At 38.5% G+C, this 20,129-nt stretch overlaps 1 long non-coding RNA gene across 1 annotated transcript in view; it reads right to left on the reverse strand.

The window, feature by feature from the left end:
• LOC121399423 overlaps positions 1–20,129 on the reverse strand; it is an 84,025-nt gene that overhangs the window by 52,832 nt on the left and 11,064 nt on the right. Inside the window, exon 2 of the long non-coding RNA XR_005965007.1 lies at positions 12,992–13,049. This is a non-coding gene — a long non-coding RNA (uncharacterized LOC121399423). The remainder of the gene's footprint in view (positions 1–12,991; positions 13,050–20,129) is intronic.

The following is a 20,129-nucleotide window of genomic DNA, read 5'->3' on the forward strand; positions in this document are numbered from 1 at the left end:
GTGTACACAAACAAACTAAGGGCACAAATACAAACTTGGTCCTGTGGCGTGATCGTCGCAAGACCAGACATACTTACCACAGATGTGTCGCAGGAGCCAGCAGCACAGGACCAGACCTTTGATCCCCCACCTGAGCCCACCCACTCACTTCCTGCTACGTAGACTCTGTAATCCAGAGACCCTGCAACGCTGCCAAAGACCTCCCTGCATGCAGAAACTGTTAGTACCCTTTCTTTGCACATTTACACCCTTTTACACATGTATACGCTACACATTTTTCAAAAGTTAACTTTTGTTTTGCTTTTCTGCCTTTTTTCTTTTGCACACTTTTGCATATATTTACACACTTAAATATACATATACACACTTTTTTATGGCTTTACACACATGCATATATACAAGCCAAGCACAAACAAACATTTTATAATTTTGTCTCTTGTTATACCCCAAAAAACTGTTGATTTCACAGAGTGACCATTTGATCAAGCATTCTGATCGCTACCATGCTGTCGGATCAGTTATTTTGCTATTTCATTGATTTGCCTAATTGTATTTGATTTTTGTGATTTTATTGCGGTTTTATGCTTGCATTGTTGTTCCTTATGTTCTTTTTAACACCATTTTGCAGTTTAATTATTTCGTAGAAATTTTTTTTAGCAATTTTTAGTTCGTTTGAATGTGTACTTTCAAAAAATATATGGTTTGGGGGGTCTTTGTACTTTTGAGGAGTCTTGAGGCACATTATACACAGACAGGTGGCTTTGTTCATTGAAGGCTAATTGGCAACCGAGAAAATTCATATGCACTTTTTTCATTTGGGGTCCACATATGCCAGCTGCTTTGGTATATCTATGCATATTTGGCATCAAACTGTTCAGTAGACCCTTGGCATCAATATTTAGGATGATTTCAAATTGTAAGTAAGAAATTAGGTGAGATAAATCTGGCAAATTGAAATATTTTTGGGAGATTTTCAGAAATGTCATAAAAACCACTGCCTTTAGTGTAGCTTTGCAGTAAGGTATTTTGGAGTAATAATTACCTATTTTGAATTTGAAAGAATGTATACTTTACAATGTACTGTAAGGGGGTCTTGCAGTACATAATACGCAGTCAGGGGACTTTGTTCCCAGAAGGCGAATTGACAGCTGAGAAAATTCATATGCACTATTTCGGATTTCGGATCCACACATGCCCACATACTTTGGTATATCTATGCATATTGGGCATCAAACTGTTCAGTAGACCCTTATCGTCAATATTTAAGGTGTTTTACAAATGTATGTAAGAAATTTGGTTATATTGCAAATTTTAGACGATTTTAAGAAATGTCATAATAAGGGGCATGTTTACTAACATTGGAGATAAATATCTGGAGAAATTTCTGGAGATGTTGCCCATGGCAACCAATCAGCAATTAGATTTAAACAGCCACAGCCAAGTTAGAAAACAAAAGCAAAGATCTGATTGGTTGCTATGGGCAACATCTCCAGAAATCTCTCCAGATATTTATCTCCAATGTTAGTAAACATGCCCCTAAATGTCTTTAGCGTAGCTTTTGCAGTTGGGTAGTTTGGAGTAGAAAGACATAATTACCTGTCTTGAATTCATCAGAATGTGTACTTTCCAAAAATATATGGTTTTCAGGAGTCACCATAATAGCTTTTGTAGCTTTTATCCCACATAAAACCTGCAGTGTTTATAAATTAGTGTAAATGTAAGCCATCAAATAAGTATGCACAAGGTAGATTTGTTTTTTTTTATATGCTATATACTTCGATAAACCCATGTACATTGGAGATCAAACTGTGCAGCATACTCCAGGCTTTCATATTTAGGGTGCTTTATCTTGGTACCTAATAGTATGTGGGAGATGCTGCAAGGTGGAAGTTTTGAGGTGGTTTTCGGAAATGTCACCAAAATTGCCAAATTTAAGAAAGGTTTGTGGCTTGGTGCTTTGTAGTAGAAAGACATGCATACCCATTTTGGATTATGGGGAATGTCTACTTTCTGAAAATATATGGTTTTCTGGGGTGAAAGTACTATTTTCTATCTTTGCCCCTCAAAAATGCTATAAATGTGTTGATTTTGCAGTACCTGAAATGACAGACCATATGGCGGTGTCTTTTTTTGGGGCCCCTATATGCCACATGCTTAGGTGAACCCAGGGGTGATCCTGGCCCCTCCACCACCTGAGGCAGCTTGGTGTTGCTGCCGCCCTCCCTCCCTGATGCGCTCACTTTTTGGTCCAGGAAGGGGTCCACAAGGGCGGCGGAGAAGGCCAGGATGCTAGCGCAGAGAGTATAATTGCGCTCTCTCCACTAGAAGAGACTAATTTCCGGTTTCAAAACCGTAAATCATCTCTTAAAGTACCAGGAGCGGCATTTTTGCCGCCCCTGTACCTAGTGGGGCCCTGCCATCTGAGGTGAGTTGCTTAACTCCCCTCATTGGCGGAGAGCCCCTGGGTAAATTGGACATAAAACAAAGTGGTGCTTTAGAAATTTGGTACTGTACTGCTTGGAGTTTTTGATCTATACAAGTGAGAAATCTCCATAAAACTATATATATTTGGTATTGGCACATTAAGTAGACATAGACCTTTCCAAATATGAGGTGTTCTTGTACATAAAATAAATTATGTTTTTGATATATGTGTTTGCATTATGGGAAACATGACTTTTTAAAAAAATGTATACAGCCCTACTTTATACACCTATATGTTTTTTATACTATGGTACTTCCTTACTATGTGATTGCAGCAATTATTCAACATAAGGAACAGAAGGTAATAAAACATGCAATGTAAAGGGTCCTTTATATTGTTGTTACTGAACTGGCATTACTGACCATGATTTAATACTTATTTGTAGATTAAATCTCCATCATTCATAAATTGGAAGACGTATGAGATGCTGTCTCTATCCAGCTGATGCTAAAGGATGCTGGGAGTTTTAAATCAGGCAACCTTGAGTTGGCTACCCTTGAAACAGACTGTCCTATTCTTGCTCTTGCTATTTTACTAATGCAACAAAGGCATCATTGACCCCCAGGGTTGTATTGTCCCCTCTGCTCTGCAGTTAATACACCAGGAGTTGTAGAAAGGACAGCATGGTGATTTTTTTCACAGATGTTTTTTTTCTCCTCTTTCCGTTGCTCTTGTTTTGATTTCATGCTCTTTATGAGCACATTGGCAGGATGTAATTATCTTGTCCATATCCCATAGAACAATTGGACATGTTTAAAAGCATTGCGTGGGTACACGGGCACTAGCTGTTTTTTCTTTAGCAGTAATGCTGTGTAATGGAATGGTAGCTTGGGGATAGGCAACGGTATAAGGACACAGGCTCACAGAGGCTCCGGGTCTGTATCAGATTTCAAATGTTAATTATAACCATTCCTGTGCATAGGCGTAGATAATGCCACATAATTATATCATAGAATGATTGCTCTAAAGACAGTAACTGTTAGTATTTTATAAGAAGCGTCATGGTGAGCAAATGTTAACTTTTATACCAAACACACAGGTACCATTCACTTCTCTCAGCGGTGGATAATCATTTTGTAATTTCACAAGAAAAAAAAAAGAAAGAAAAGCTTTCATGTAAGGCCAAAAAACTGAACAAAGGTCCCTCGTATGAAATTGATAGGTGGCTTCACTCCTATGCCCAGTGTACTGTGATCTTTGTAAGATTTTAGGGCTACGCAGATTCTAAAATCAGCTACTGCCCCGCAAAGAATAATCGCTGCTTACCTGCAGTGCAAAATACCTCCCAAGGGTTCTCACATGTACATTGACATTTAAGGGGTTAAAGTAGCCATTACATTTCAGATTCAGTGCAAAGACCATAGCAAACACCAGTATTAGAAAAAAAATGCCGGTATACTTTCGACCTGTCAGAAATGAGATGTGAACCACTGTGAGTAAGGACTGATTTTATAAATTATTTGTTAGATATCAGTTCTGATTTCTAAAAAGAAAACAATTACATACTAAACTTAGCAATACAGATTGTTCTGCCACAGAATAGTTTAATTTTGCCTTTCACTCGCTGCCCCAGCACAGTTTTGGTTTTCATTGACTCATAGTCATAGTTATGTATTTTTTAAAACAGTTTTATGATTTGATTTGATTTCATTTAATGAGTCTCTGATATTTTCCTGTGTTTTTCCTGAAATCGTTGGCCTGTTTTTCTTTAACAATATATATATATATATATATATATATATATATATATATATATATATATATATATATATATATATATATATATATATTTGTCCTCTCTATATTGTAATTCCTAGGAATTAAAGTTGTTGAAAAATACAATAGTATACAGGCCCGGATTTCTGTCTTTGGTACCCTGAGGCAGCTTCATGCCCTGGGGTCCTTGCGCGTGCAAACTTCGTGCGCAACTTCCAGCCCCCCACAGGAACGTGTGCACGCATGCACTGGAGCGCTGGCGATTAGCACTTCTTCGAATACGGCTGGGCGGCATGCTGCTCCTATAGTCTTGCCGCCTTAGTCCCGGACCTTTGTGGCCTCACCAAAAATCCGGTCCTGACAGTATAAATAGATAATTCTGCTTAATTTTAATTGCTCATATGTTGCCTCATAAGTAAAAGCCCCATCTGCCATAAATTGCAAATTACTAGTTTACTACTTAAACTTTTTATTAATGCACACTCCTTTGCTTATTTCCTTTGATTCCTTGAAGTTTGAGTTGCTCTTATACAGGAAGGGTCATTTACAAGTGACAGGGCAGGGTACAAAGTGCAAAAACATGGCAGACTGCCATTTATTTTGCACTTTGCACCCTGCCCAGTGCAGTTCTCTGCTCTTCAGAGACTTCAGAGACTTCCGCATTCCTGATAAATACATTGCTATCTGCATTCAGAAGTGCTGTATTCAAGAGAAGCAGGCTGGATGAGGCACATAGGTGCTGTTTAGTGGCGTAACAAAAGAGGAAGCAGGCCCTGTGCCGGTGGGGAGGGGGAGGAGAAGTGGGTGGCTTTCCTACCTGCGAGTGGAAAATGCTGGTGGGAGGCTGAGAGTGGGCAGTCAGGGATCTCTGTGCACCGGGCCCTCTGCAAAGATTTTTGGTGGGGGGCCCAGTTACGCCACTGGTGCCATCTATCCTGCCCCCTACCTATACAGTGCCATAGCTAGATGTTACTGGGCCTTTCAGTAAAGTAATTTTATAAAATATCCAGTTGTTGTCCTGTTTTACAAATATATATTGAAAAAATTGCCCATTAATGAGGGCCTCATCGGCCCCCTGCAGTCACAGGGTCTACTTCCTCTGTAGTTATACCTATAGCTTAATTTGTGTGTTATTCAGACAAGCAATTTTTGGTACACTGGAGCCCTGTCCTTATTTCCTAACTATGGATTTAGCACTAAGGGGAACAATTTTATTTTCCTTTTTCAAAAAATTGAGTGATGTCATCTAATATTATCAAGCAAAGCATTTTCCAAATACTGTATGTCTGGTTTAGCCAAGCTTCAGGGAATCAAGACCATTTGATGTAAAACTGTACATTACAGATGCAATCAAAGGTGATTTCATTTCCCTACAGGAAAGTCAGTATCATGTCTGTGAATAATCAGCCATGGAAACTGTAGGGACAACCCTACTGGCACAAGGTTACCTTTCTGTGAAATCAAACCTTTCTATAAGAACAGTGTCTTCTTGAGCTTAGCAGAAGTCACCAGGCTGCATTTTATCAGTAGAATCTGTATTCTTACAGAGGTGTTTCAGATACATAATAGGTGAAATGCTAATTTATCACAAATGAATACTTGGAAAACATAGCAAATGCACTCTATTACTCATTCTTTAAGGGAAGATGCTTCTTTACTCTTACTTGCAGAAGAAGAGTTATAGATATACCAAACTGTGATGTTCTAGAATGTGCTACAATGGGTTAAAAGGAAATTGTGATGATGACACTTTTACATTTTGGACATTGATGTAATCTGCAATTGTCATTAATGAAAGCTCTTTTGAATACAAAAAAAAGAAAGAAATATCAAATAATAATAGTCATTATTATAATCATAATAATCAGTGGGTAGTTTTTTTAAAGCAGGGGTGTTTAAATTTTTTTTGTTTTTGCCCTATTTGAGAAGGCATTATAAACATTGCTGTGTCATCCATTAAAGGATAACTAAACCCTAAAAATGAATATGGCTAAAAATGCCATATTTTATATACTGAACTTATTGCACCAGCCTAAAGTTTCAGCTTCTCAATAGCAACAATGATCCAGGACTTCAAACTTGTCACAGAGGGTCACCATCTTGGAAAGTGCCTGCGACACCCACATGCTCAGTGGGGTCTGGGCAGCTGTTGAGAAGCTTAGCGGTTGTCTCAAATGATCAAGCAGAAAATGAGGTTCGCCTGTAATATAGGCTGACACTGATGCTAATTGCACTGGTTTTTGTGCTACCATGTAGTAATTGTGTGTGTTAAGTATTAATCAGCAACACAGAGCACGTGCAGTGAATCAGCAGAAAAGAAGATGGGGAGCTACTGGGGCATCTTTGGGGGCAGATATCTTTCCTGCTAAAGGGCTTTGGTTGCCTTAGGCTGGTAAAGAACCCCAACACATTATGTACAGCATTTTTTGCCAACTTCTTTATTTAACCTTTAATTTTCCTTTACGTCATAGTATAAGAAAATATAGCACATCATGTAAGTGTAAACTTGAACATTTTTCTCTAATTGACCTCCAAGGTGACCTTCCAGGAGCAGACAAAAAGAGACATTCCCCCAAAGTTTGTCCCTTAGGGCTCCTCAGGTTGGGTCCCTGGGTCCCTGGGTCCCTAAACTAAAGCCTAAAAATGAATGTGGCTAAAAATGCCATGTTGTAAATATTGAACTTATTGCACCAGCCTAAAGTTTCAGCTTGTCAATATCAGCAATGATCCAGGACTTCAAACTTGTCACAGGGAGTCACCATCTTGGAAAGTGTCTACGACACTCACATGCTCAGTGGGCTCTGAGCAGCTGTTGAGAAGCTAAGCTTAGGGGTCATCGCAAAATTATCAAGCAGCAAATGAGGTTTGTCTGTAATATAAGCTGATGCTACAGGGCTGATTATTACATTCTTATGCTAATTGCACTGGTTTCTGTGCTGCCATGTACTAATTATCTGTATTAATTACTAATCAGCCCTATATTGTGACTTTTATATACTATGTGTAGTGTATATTTTGAGTGGGTCCCTAAGCTCATTACCTGTGCAGTGAAACAACAGAAAAGAAGATGGGGAGCTACTGGGCATTTTTGGAGGGACAGATCTTCCCTGCTAAAGGGCTGTGGTTGCCTTGGGCTGGTACAGAAACCCAGAACATAAAGTTCAACATTTCTAACCTACTTTTTTTAGTTAAGATTTAGTTCTCCTCTAAGGTTATTGGTCCCCTAGCAGCAAGTTCACAAAACCCACACTGTGTAGGCAAAATGATGTGAGGTGTTTTTCTAAAAAGCTTAATTTTAACTCATGAACTTCAGATTCCAGTCCTGTTTGATGTAATTCCCCTTCCATTTTATTATTTGAGGCCTTTGCTTATGTTAGCGTAGCAGTGTGTAGAAAAGTTTCTGGGACACTCACTGCGCAATGAGTTTTTGAAGCCTGAGTTCTAGAATTTTATGAGACTGTACAAAAGCAGATTTTAAACCTGTCTTGCACATACACCAGTAAACTACTGCCATACACTTCAATAAAAGTTTTCATTTTCTAAGCTTCTTTGCTGTGTTTCCTAGATGTGACTTAATCAGGTAATGGTATTTAGTAAGAAAACATATAAGTAGCTTTGTATTTCATCTCCCGTGCCGGCGCTAAGGATGCAATAAGTTTTTTTTTCTAGCTAATAAACCCAAGGCATGATTTGGCTGCTGTATGAAAGTCCCAGTTTTCTTACTTACGCAGCTACTTTGTGTAGTATCTAAGCCCTTTCATTTTTCTCATGAGCCTGTTTTGGAATATCAATAACTCAACACAATATGCATGCATTCAAATCTCATTTCCTAATGGGATTATCCAGAGCCACAAAAGGGTTTGTCTAAAGGGGAGGGGGTTGAAGTGAAAAGGATTACATTTCTAAAATCTTGTACCATTGCCTAAGTTCTGTCCATAAAGGTTTACAAAGCGCAACTTTATGGGAAAAAGAAAACAGAGCTCAGCATTGTGTATTATGTTGTGCAAGAGAATGAGACTGTGTCTGTATTTGCCTATACTTGGTAGAGTAAGTTTCACATGCTCCACACAATACGTTGCTCTCCTACTCATACTACCACACATTTAACCTCCCATCTGCTACCGCAGCCCTACAATCCACTGGTAGATAAAAAATATTATTAGGTTGCAATATTATTTTTAGAAAAGATATAATTGTACCAGTCAAAATGCCATTCACAAATGCACTTTGACATACTTGCACTAATTTATTCTAGTGCCGTGTGCCATTTTGCCAGATGAGCCTACTTTGATGCCAGAGGAACAGTTGCATGTCTCATTTACCACACATGAATCTTCACCATGTCCCATCCACATGACAACCCTACCCTTACATGCACAACGTAAGCTCATTTGCATGTAATTTACTAGCCAGTGTATCTGGTGTGCTTTGAGATCCAAGTATTCAGAGAACAGAAGTACTGGTGAAGAACAAAAGGATAGACAGAGCACAACAATCTGTGGATTCTGACAAATGTCACAGGGGCTGATGTAAAATGTCATAGACAGTCAGTATTTATTGGGCCTGTGACTGACTGTTTGGGCCTCTGAATACTTAAAATATCATGGCCTGTTTTGAATCTCAGTCCAGACATGGAGTGCAGTTAGTGCTGGTGGCCAAACAGGGACTAATGGTGCTGAGGGACAGCAGAGTTGAGGTTTTGTCACCCTTGCATTGGGGGACAGCTGTTTTTCTTTAATACCATTTATCAGTGTGGTCACTCGTCTCGAGATTTTTCATACACTAAACACTGGCTTCTAGAGCTTAAAGGAATTTTCCATCATAAAAATAAAAACAGGGTAAATAGATGTGCAAAATAAAAAATAAATAAAACATGTTTCTAATATATACAAAAATGTAATGTAAAAGGCTGGAGTGATTGGATGTCTAACATAGTAGCCAGAACACTACTTCCTGCTTTTCAGATCTCTTCGCTTCCACTGACTGGTTACCAAGCTGTAACCAATCAGTGACTTTAGGGGGACAACATGAGTCATACCTGTTGCTTTTGAATCTGAGCTGAATGCTAAGGATCAATTGCAAACTCATTGAACAGTTATGTCACATGTGGCCCCCATTTCAAGTCGCTGATTAACTCAGAGTTATAGAGCTGAAAAGCAGGAAGTAGTGTTCTGGCTATTATGTTACACATCCAGTCACTCCAGCCTTTATACATTTAATTTTTGGCTAACTAACTATATTAGAAACGTTTTTTTATTTTGCACAGCCTATATATTTACACAGTTTTTATTTTTAGGCTGCAGAACACAGTGCTGCTGGGTGCAAAGAATTCTAGTACCCTATGCTTGGCATAAGTAGTATAAAGGTGCCATATGCAAAGATTTGCTTGTTTGGTGAGGACAGGCTTTTATCACCCCTGTATAGTTATGTTTGGTATAAGAATGATGTGCCTCTCCTGTATGTAGGAAATGCTACACACTAAAAGAGGCCCAACTTTATTCTATTTAAGAACTTCAAAGACTTTGTTAAAAATGAGACTGTAGAAAATGGTAACACTTTATAAAGACAAGAAGCCCAATTCACAGAGAGCTGTTAAATCCTAATAAGGCTTGTGCATTCTGCAGTGAGACCTCTGATAATTATATTAGCTCAGGGTAAAGAAATCAGTCTTGCAAAAATCTAACGATATATGTCTGGGAACATGTTTACAAAATCTCTGCAACAGAAAGACAATAATCCATGTCTAGAAACGCCTGCATTTAAAGTAGTGTGTTTATTCAGAGAAGCTGATTAATAAGTTGTAAGCAACTTATGTGCTGAGTATCTTCATCCAGCTCCCAAAGCTTTTGGCACTTGGAAAGCAGGCTTACTCTGATGAGTGTGTGCCCTGTTTGAGAATGTATCTTCTGAGATTTAGGATAGCTTAATCTCATTAAAGCTGGGCAAGAAGCTTTGGAGAACACTGGAGTATGAGAGTGAACTTCAGGACAAGTGTAGTGCAGTGTTTAAAATAGTTACCATCAAAACGAAGAAAGAAATAGGTTTAATGAACCCCAGTTTATTCATTTATATTACTATTGTTTCAATGACTTCCAAAAGGGGTTGTTCACCTTCCAAACACTTATTTCATTTGAGTTGTTTTCACATGTTCTTCAGCAATAAAGCCCTTTTCAATCGCTTTCTTTTATTTTTTACTGTCTTTCCATTAGTATAACGTTTAATGTTCCTGTCTGTGATGTTTCACTCTGACAGCTCAGTAATCCACTTACAGATTCTGAAATGTTACAATATGATACAGTTAATTGATACATTAGTCAATATATTTCTCAGCAGTATCTTTGTAATAATAGTTATTATTGTATCAATTCTAACAGCTACCTTTAAATGGGCTGTTCAGCTTTAAATTAATTTTAATATGACGTAGAGAGTTTGAGACAATTTGCATTTGGTTTTCATATTCCATTATTTACACATTTTTAGTTATTTAGCTTCTTTATTCAGCAACTTTCCTGTTTGCAATTTCAAAAATCTGGTTACTAGGGTAAACATTACACTAGCAACCATACATTGATTTGAATAACAGGCTGCGATATCAATAGGAGAAAACCTGAATAGAAAGATGAGTAATAAAAAGTAGCAATAACAATGAATGTGTAGCTTTACAGAGCGTATGATTTTTAGATGGGGTCAGTGAGCCCCATTTCAATGCTGGAAAGAGTCAAAATAAGAAGGCAAAGGATTCAAAAACTATAAGAAAGAAAAAATAAAGTCAAATTGAAAAGTTGCTTTGAATAAGCCATTCTAAAATATACTAAGGGGTTTATTTACTAAAATCTTAAAATTTCTCATTATTTTAGTGAAACCACTTAGCCCAAACTCTCATCCACATTTTTACCTTATTTATCATTAAAGTAACTCGAAAAAATCTTTTGTGGGGAAAGACTCACTAAAATCTGGAAAAAATACGAATCATACGATTGTTTTGGATTTGACGCCTGAAAGCTCAGGTTTTTTTTCGGGTTATTGTACGAAACCCAGCGCAAATCACAATATCTTCGAAATGTAAAAGGAGCATCTGCAGTTGACTTCTACATGACGTAGTAGGGGAGATTTGTCGCTGTCTTTAGCCGTCTGCCACCAGCATAAAACTCCGAACAGAAAAAAACGTAGTTTAGTAAATAACTCCCTAAAAGTGAACTACCCCTTTAATGGGATTCTGCTCAGCAGGGCCAAATATAAGAAATGTATCAAATAAATGTACAGAGCTACAGTTACAGAGTCAGCGACCTTTCCTCCCAGAGCTGCTTTAGAAAGACATATGAAGGTGGAATATGAAACTTTACACTTCAATATTAGAAAAACGGTCACAAATAGAACATAGAAAGTAATTGGGAAAAAGTCTTTATTTCTGGTGATCTATCTGAAACCAACTAAACTGAAAGAAGTGTTTGAATGAGAACAACCTCTTTAAACACTACCTAGAGCCATTGCAAGAAATAATACCTAGTCTAATATGTACACTTGCTACTATTATTTACAAATTTAATAAAAGTACTGCACATCTATTTCACTTCTGAACAATAAAAAAGGAAAAATAAAGTGTAATGCATGTACACTGTATAAGATGAAACAATGTACCTGATACTGGGTCATGCGAAATTCTGAAACAGAATGGAGTGAAACATGATAGAGCCCAATGTTTTAAAGAGAAAATTTACTTTACTCCAGGTTATAAGTGTTAGAGCCCTAAACAGGACCCCAATACTGGCTGTGCCTACCTGGCTCCTCTTCCCCCATCCCTCTTGGATCCCTACCTGAAACTAGCAAAGGGGCTTGCGGTTCATTCAATGGAAAAATGGAAGGAGATGGAACACAAAAAAGTTATAGGTACCATAGAGACAGAGGGGACACAAAGAGAGCCAGTGAGGACACTGTCGGAGATGGAGGAACACAGGTAATAAAGTCAGGGCAGATGCCAGATGCTGATTTGGCCCCTTCAGACTGGTTTTGCAGCTTATCTGCCCAAGTATAGGTCCTTGAGACAGGCCCACTGGACCAATGTATGGCTGAAAATTGCTCAGACATCAATCAACAGGTTTGATTTTCATCAGGTCGAGGTCCAGATTTCCTGTGAGCATTCAGTTTTATTATTATTCTAATAAATAACAGCAGAGGGTTGCTGTGTGTGGGAAATGGCCCTATGTCCCATAAATATCTTTAAAATATTTTGTAATACTTAAATAAACCCTGTGATTGCTGGGTCAAGCTAAATGTTTGATAATGTACTAAAGGAAAGATAGCAAAGTATGAATGATTAAATGATTAAAGACCAGTATTCAGATAGCATTGTCTATTTCACTTAATCCAATACATGTACCACATCCTGCAAATGACTGTATAACTATAGTCTAGTTTTATGTAGTAGATGAGCAGACTTACACAGAGTACCTTAATTATCCCCCTTATTTATTTTTTTCTCTTCAAACCAGTTTTTCATACCCTTATCCAATCTGCCAGTGCTCGGATGGTCAGCATTTTTACCAAGAAAGTTATAACGAGATGCAGGGCTCCAATATAGAATACAATTATATCAATGAGGTTTTATGAGTATATACTGTATATAATGTTAATCAGTTTGATCACATGTATAATAACATAAGTTAGAAAAGAGTAGTTAATTAATTAATGGGAAACCATAACAAAGTTATTCTGTAGGGAATAAATATGTAGAATTGGATATACAATATATTCTGGCTATAGTAATAACTATAACCTTCAAGGCTGAATTACCTCTTTAGACAAAGATCCAACGCTGTACCCACTGCTGCCTGGTTACCACCTTTGACCTCTGCAAAAAACGGAACCAAGGGGCGATATTATGGCATCATGAGAAGAGCATTGACATATGGGGGGTGTGTAACTTGTGTGGGTGGGGTTGTGAAATCAGACCTGGCTATTTGCTAGGTCAATACTGTCCAACTTCTTTTGTACCGAGGGACGAAATATTTTGGCCTAAGCGGTGGAGGGCCAATAATGGAAGTTAGTGTTGACCACTCCCTCTTTTAAACCACATCCATTGTATACCACACCAACATTATCACTAGAACTTTTAAGATCATTTCCACATTAACGGTGGTAGCACACCAAAAAAACTAATGTTTGGTGCTCACTGCAGGGATATCCCTCATCTCTCATATGTGAAAAATTTAAGTTATGTTAAAACATACCCTTAAAACCATATGCCTCATCCTCCTCCAATGTGGATAATACAAAAAAACCCCAATACATGATTAAACACCTTAGGGCCCCCTAACAACAATTTTCAAATGCTAACAAACCCCTACCAGGCTTACATCACACAGGTTGTGTAGGGCAAGCAGAGAATGGCACACACAAGCAGCACTGGACAAGCAGAGAATGACACACACAAGCAGCACTGGGCAAGCAGAGAATGGCACACACAAGCAGCACTGGGCAAGCAGAGAATGACACACACAAGCAGCACTGGGCAAGCAGAGAATGACACATGCAAGCAGCACTGGGCAAGCAGAGAATGGCACCCACAAGAATCACTGGGCAAGCAGAGAATGGCACACACAGCGAGCATAGGGAAGGCAGAATAGAGCAGGAGACAGGTAGCCCCTCCAGCAGTTTGTTTGAGTGTGAACAGGTGAACAATGTGGGCAGTTTCAGTCTGGGTCTCAGGTGTGAACAGTACAGGGCTTTAGGGGTGTGAACAACAGAGGAAGTGTGAACAATGCAAGGGGGATTACATTTGTGAACAATACAGGGGAGTACAGTGTGAATTTGATTAAACAATGCAGGGGCCTGTTTATCTCTGTAATGATACCTTTAAGGTTTACACATGGTAAACAGACACAGCAGGCAGACTTTCATGTGGGGGGCCACACAAGGGGGATTGCTGGACGCATGTGGCCTGCGAGCCACCAGTTAGACAGCCCTGGACTAGATTATAGTTTGGGACAACACCAAATAGGTGGCAACCTATATTCTTTGTACAGCTCTGGATTTTTAAAAAAAAAAACAACAATAACAGCTCCCAGCTTCCATGGTCTCATCAGGTAACCAAACTAACCTAAGGGCCCATGGCACAAGTAGCGCAAGTGGTGCTGTTGACAAACTGTTTTGTACTATCCTCATGTGTCTTATTTTCAAATTTATAAACCCCTAAACAGTGCAAATCAGATGAATGCAAACTCTTTTTTGTAAGTCAGTTTCATAAGGTCATGGTACATATAAATTTCAATTTAAATATGGTCAATTACAGGAAATTCTGCAGGTATATTCTTTCCAACATTCTGGTTGAAGTGAGTGACTAAAACAAAACAGAATTCAGAACAGTTCTGCATGATTCACTTTTAAGTAACATCCCTGTTTAAGGGAAATATTAGGAGATACTGCCCAAAGAGGGACCAGCATGGCATTAAAAGTGCCCACAATTTTCTATATATTTGTCTGGGAACAACATGTCCATGAGAAAATGCCCATTTTTGCTTATTTCTTATGGAGAAGCCCTTCCGGGCGTTTCAATTGTTTCAATCTGACAGTGATGTGCCTATCCTTCTTGTAGCTTTATATTGCTTCTTTTCAATTAGGAAAGCCATGAAACATACCCTAAACTAATAACTCTGTTTTACTGTAGCTGGGGTGGTAGGTGGCTTAATAGAAATCCTTTGTAACTCAGTTGCAATACCATATGTCTCTGTTGACATTAAAGTGCTTAGTTCCAAATGAGTTGGCTTCATTCAAGCATCTTAATTCAAGAGTGGATGATTGGATCTTAAGCTAAAAACCTATTAAGGAGTAAGCACTTGTGTTTCTGGGATGTATTAAAGGAACATCATCATGTGCCGCAATTAAATCCTCTGTATCCAGCACTGGTTGGTGAAAGCTTACTTGATCTTCAGATATCATTAAGAACAAGCTTGGAATGTAGTTTGCAGACTCCAGCATGGCTTGTCTTAGTCTTTGTTTTACTGTTATGGGCTTGCACACTTAAGAAATAGACAAAGGTGGTATTACAAAAGAATTATCTTTATAGATAATTTATTTAAATGTACAACAAACATGTTCAATACAATTAACGTGCAGCAATGACAAATCACATCAATAATAACATTTAATATACATACCACCAATTAAATTAATTATCTATAAAGAGAATTCCTTTATAATACCACTTTTGTCTATCTATTTCTTAAGTGTGCAAGCCCATAACAGTAAAATAGTGCTCTTTAACTACTTTATGGGGATATTTGGGGCTTTATGCACATTATTCTAATTTGTTTGTGAAGATTCTCATTTATTCAGGTCATGGTATATCTGTAGAAATTCAGGTCATGGTATATCTGTCAAATCAACTGGACTTACTGGACACACCAAGTCCAGTTGATTTGACTTATTTTTGCAGATATACTTATTCTAATTTGCTTGCTTTGATTTAATTAGAGTGCCCTCCGTTTATTTGTTTTTCTTTTTTGTTCCAATGATATTTCTACTGGGGGGTGTGCATGGAACAACGGTGCAAAAAGTTGGCTCTGTCCAAAGATTTATGGGCCTAAATGTGTATATATATATATATATATATATATATATATATATGTTTTATTTTTTAATTGATTGAAATGAGGTTTTCTGCACAAATTCTCTTGCGTTCGAAAAATGACGTTGTTAAGGCCACTGTTATGAAAAGAAGCTTCCTGTCTCATATCTGGTTTCAAATCTTTAAAAAAATTGGAAACTAAATTTCCAGGTCAGACAGGGCAACATGTTGATGTCTTCCTTTAATTGTCTACAGGACTTCTGCCAATGTAAAAGTGACACTAGTATTGATTTTTCCTATCCTCTTTCCTGGATTCTCAATTGATTTTCTGCAGATTATGGCATGAAAGCACTGTTTGGTTTCATGTACCCATTGAATCTCTCTCGCTCTCTTTTAATCAGCTATCCCAAATGGCCACACCATGACCCTTTAATGAATTTCTAACAGAATAAATAGGGCAAAAATGCTGGAGATAAAGTTAGAGGACTGCAGATATTGTCTGTTAGAATGAAACCTGATTTTAAGTTTCCCCCTCATTTTACAGTGTTTCTTGGCCTCACCTATATACAGTATATTGCATAATACGTTTCCATAATTTTACATTTTCCTGGATTTTACACTATTCCTTCCTGGTAAAAAAAATGGGGTTCTACTGTAGATTGCACGTTCCCTGTTGTAGAAAAATGTCCATTACACAAACATATACCAAAACTAATTGTTTACATTTGAATAAAGAGAGGTTCATAGACTGACTCCTGCACAAACTTTGGGGAAAGTTGCAGGATCAGAGTTGGCCTTGTTGTGCCTTATGGTGCACAGTAATAGCCCAAAGACCACCCTAATCTCAGTTTTCCAAAATAATTAATTAATAGCTACAGTAATAAAACAGGGCATAGGTCTGTCCTATTGAGAACTCTTCTGCCTATGGGGCCCCATAAGGTCCCACCTTGGTTGTGGTCATGATTTCTACACCCCCATTAGTTAAGCCCTAGTACATTTTAGGCGTAGATTTCCCAGTCTGTAGCACCAAAGCAAATTCATTGATTTTATTTACAGTAATTAATGATGTCATGAATTTTGTTATAAGTACCAGTACTTAATTAATTATTGCATTGTTTTATTTAATATGACATGGGTCAGATCAGAGGCAAATAGTAGTATGAACTGTGTTATTTTTCTGTGCAGAGTTCTTGTCTATCTCATAACTCTGCCTGAATCTTTCTCATACCCAATTCCCTGCAGTTTAATGGCCAACATGAGAGCACAGCCAGCTCTGCACTGACCTCCAATGGGAGGAGGGAAACAGTTCTATCTCCCAACAAATGTGAAATACAGCTGAACCAGACCAACATTGGTAGCAACAACTCACAAAAATGGGTGGTTCATGAGTGGTATTCAATAACAATTTTCAACTGGTATGTCTTTTTTGGATTTGAAGTTGCTATCTGGTTGCTAGGGTTCTATTTCCATAGTAACCAGACATATTATTCAGAAGGCTTTACCGTTTATTTATCATTTTAAACATGCAGAAATGCATGATTGCCCATATTACTGTGTGCCTAAGCCATTCATCCTCTGCACAAAATCATAAATATACCACGAGCACCAGGCCTGTAATAGATAGTAATTGCATCTACTAATCTCAGAAGCCTTTATTCTAGAATTTTCGGTGTCCCAGAAAATAGTCTATATATAATGATATGAAGAATATAGTGTTATATTTAGGGTTGTCTTGACCCTGCTGGTAGTTGTGAACCTCAGGTGACACTCCTACAGGGGTTGCAAAGAGCCTCCTGGAAGGGATAGTTACACTTGCTCCCGCTAGTAGCAACCCCACTAGTGACCCAGACAACTGTGCAGTTATGTAACTAGTTATCACTGGGCCCCACAGCAAATTATTTTTCAAGCCCCCAAAATTTCTAGAAGTTGTCCTGTTTTACCAATATATTTTGAAATTGCAAATGAATTAGGGCCTCGTGTGGTCCCTATATGTCCTGGGCCCCCCTGCAGCCACAGGGTCTACTTCCTCTGTAGTTACACCCCTGCAACTGTGGTAAGTTTTGAGCGAGTACAAAACCTACTGATATGTTTTATTAATTATTCCCATGACTGCTTCTTAAAGTATTTACCGTGGTGAAATAAAACTGCCAACATGTAGATTTATGAGTTGGCTGTGCCAGAAGGATGGGAGTGATCTTGCTCTGATCCAGTTAAGAGACTGGAGCTGATTGCTACTACCTTGCATTAATGAAAACATTTAGCTTCCACTCAGCGAAAAGGAAGGGGTGGTCAGGGCTGGGCCAAGCCAACCAGGTGCCCTAGGTAATCCGTCTGGCCACCACACTCCCCACATAACAAATGCCCCGTGTGCACACTCCTGGCTGTGATACTTAGGGTAGGCAGAAGTCTCTTTAACAGGTACCTGGCCAGCACCTGCCCCCCCCCCCGCATCCATCATTGTGCCCTTTGCAGGTGCCTCTTCTGCTTACCACTATTTCTGACTCTGGCGGTGGTTCACCTTCATGTTAACTTTTAGTATGTTATAAAATGCCTAATTATAAGCAACTTTCAATTGCTCTTCATTTTGTCTTTTTATTGTTTTTTAATTATTTACCTACATCTGATTTTTTTTCTTTCAAATGTGGATCACTGACCCTATCTAAACAAATGCTCTGTAAGGTTACACACAGTGTTGGACTGGGACACCAGGGACCCACCAAAAAACCCTCAGTACTATTATTCTTTCTCTCCTCACTCAACCTCTGTTCTAGTCTATTTTCTTTACATACTATAATGTATTATTCCATCTATTTAGCCTCTTTGTTCTCATAGAAATAGGGAATGGGCATGAAATAGGCCAAAAGTTTAGCAGCAGGAGGGCCCACTGACACCTTGGCCCACCGGGAGTTTTCCTGGTATCCCGGTGGGCCAGTCTGACACTGTCTACACATTTATTCGTATTGCTACTTCTTATTACTCATCTTTCTATTCAGGCCTCTTATATCCCAGTCTCTTATTCAAATCAAGGCATAGTTGTTAGGGTAATGTGGATTCTAGCAACCAATTTTCTGAATATCCAAACTGGAAAGCTGCTGAATAAAAAGCTAAATAATTAAAAAATCTCAAATAATAAAACATGAAAACCAATTGCAAATTGGCTCTCTTCATGATACAAAAAATGTAATTCAAAGGTGAAGAAATCCTTTAACTTGGGCAGCCAACGTCATGTCATTGCTATAACAACGCTGTCACAGCGGTACACATCCAACACCCGGCTTAATAGTGATGCACTTGTGGCCTGCCCAGCTGCACTGGAACCGTGAATTCTAGAACAAAGTACATCTATATCCCAGAAAGGGTTAATGCTAAGGTGAATATCTTCTTGTCTGTACCTCTTTAGGTCACCAGCCCAAGCCACCATGAAACGTTGCTCTAAGTTGCTAATTATGGCATTACTGTACTTAACATTAATTTCTATAAAATTAATTTATTTATCTAATATTAAGCAATGTGCAAGAAACATATTTCATTTTGAGCCATGGAATTGGGCATTTAGTTACATTAAATGCTTAAAAATAAAGCAAAGGCAAGATCATCACCTCTGCCATTATAGGAGATTCAACTCCTGCCGTGATTCAGATTCAAACCAAGGTTGCTGCGGCCACAACGCAGAGTACTAACCACTATATGATCACGGCACACCACCAGGGAAACAATGCAGAGTCCTGCACAGAGGAGCCTTTGTTAGATATAAAAGTACACATACTTCCATGTGCCACCTGCTGGCTAGTTAGCGCAATACAATATAAGAAACAAAATTATTCAAATGGTATTTGTCATGTTTATTCTAATGCTTGTTCTATAGGCGCCTATGTTTTATTTCGCGCATATATATATCTATCCAGTCATTCTGCATTGCAGTGTGTGTACAATGTTATGATCCTTAATGAAATCAATTTTTCCCCCTCACTTTATAAGCAGAATTTAGTGCTACAATATTCTCCCTGTGTAGCGCATAGTTATCTGAACACTGGAGAGCATCGCCTTGGTGCCATCTGCAGGGCATAGGGGGGAATGTTGTGCATCACTCCACTGCTGCCGCGCTGATTTGTACAAACTAGGAATAAATGGAAAAGGAGTGTGTTAGGATGAAGATCTATATGTAGGATTAAGACAGAAAACAGTAAAGCACACAGGTCTACTGCCCATGGATCAGGTGTGCTATGACTGAGTGAGCAGCAGTGCCTCATTAGTCAGAAGCTGACAGGCCCCGGTAATGGCACTATTTACCTACTCCCCCTTCTTGTTCCATGCACTGACTGGCTAGTAAACCAATTTCATGCACCCAGATTATCTGATGGAGAA

Source organism: Xenopus laevis, chromosome 1S (assembly GCF_017654675.1).
Source record: "Xenopus laevis strain J_2021 chromosome 1S, Xenopus_laevis_v10.1, whole genome shotgun sequence".
NCBI lineage: Eukaryota > Metazoa > Chordata > Amphibia > Anura > Pipidae > Xenopus > Xenopus laevis.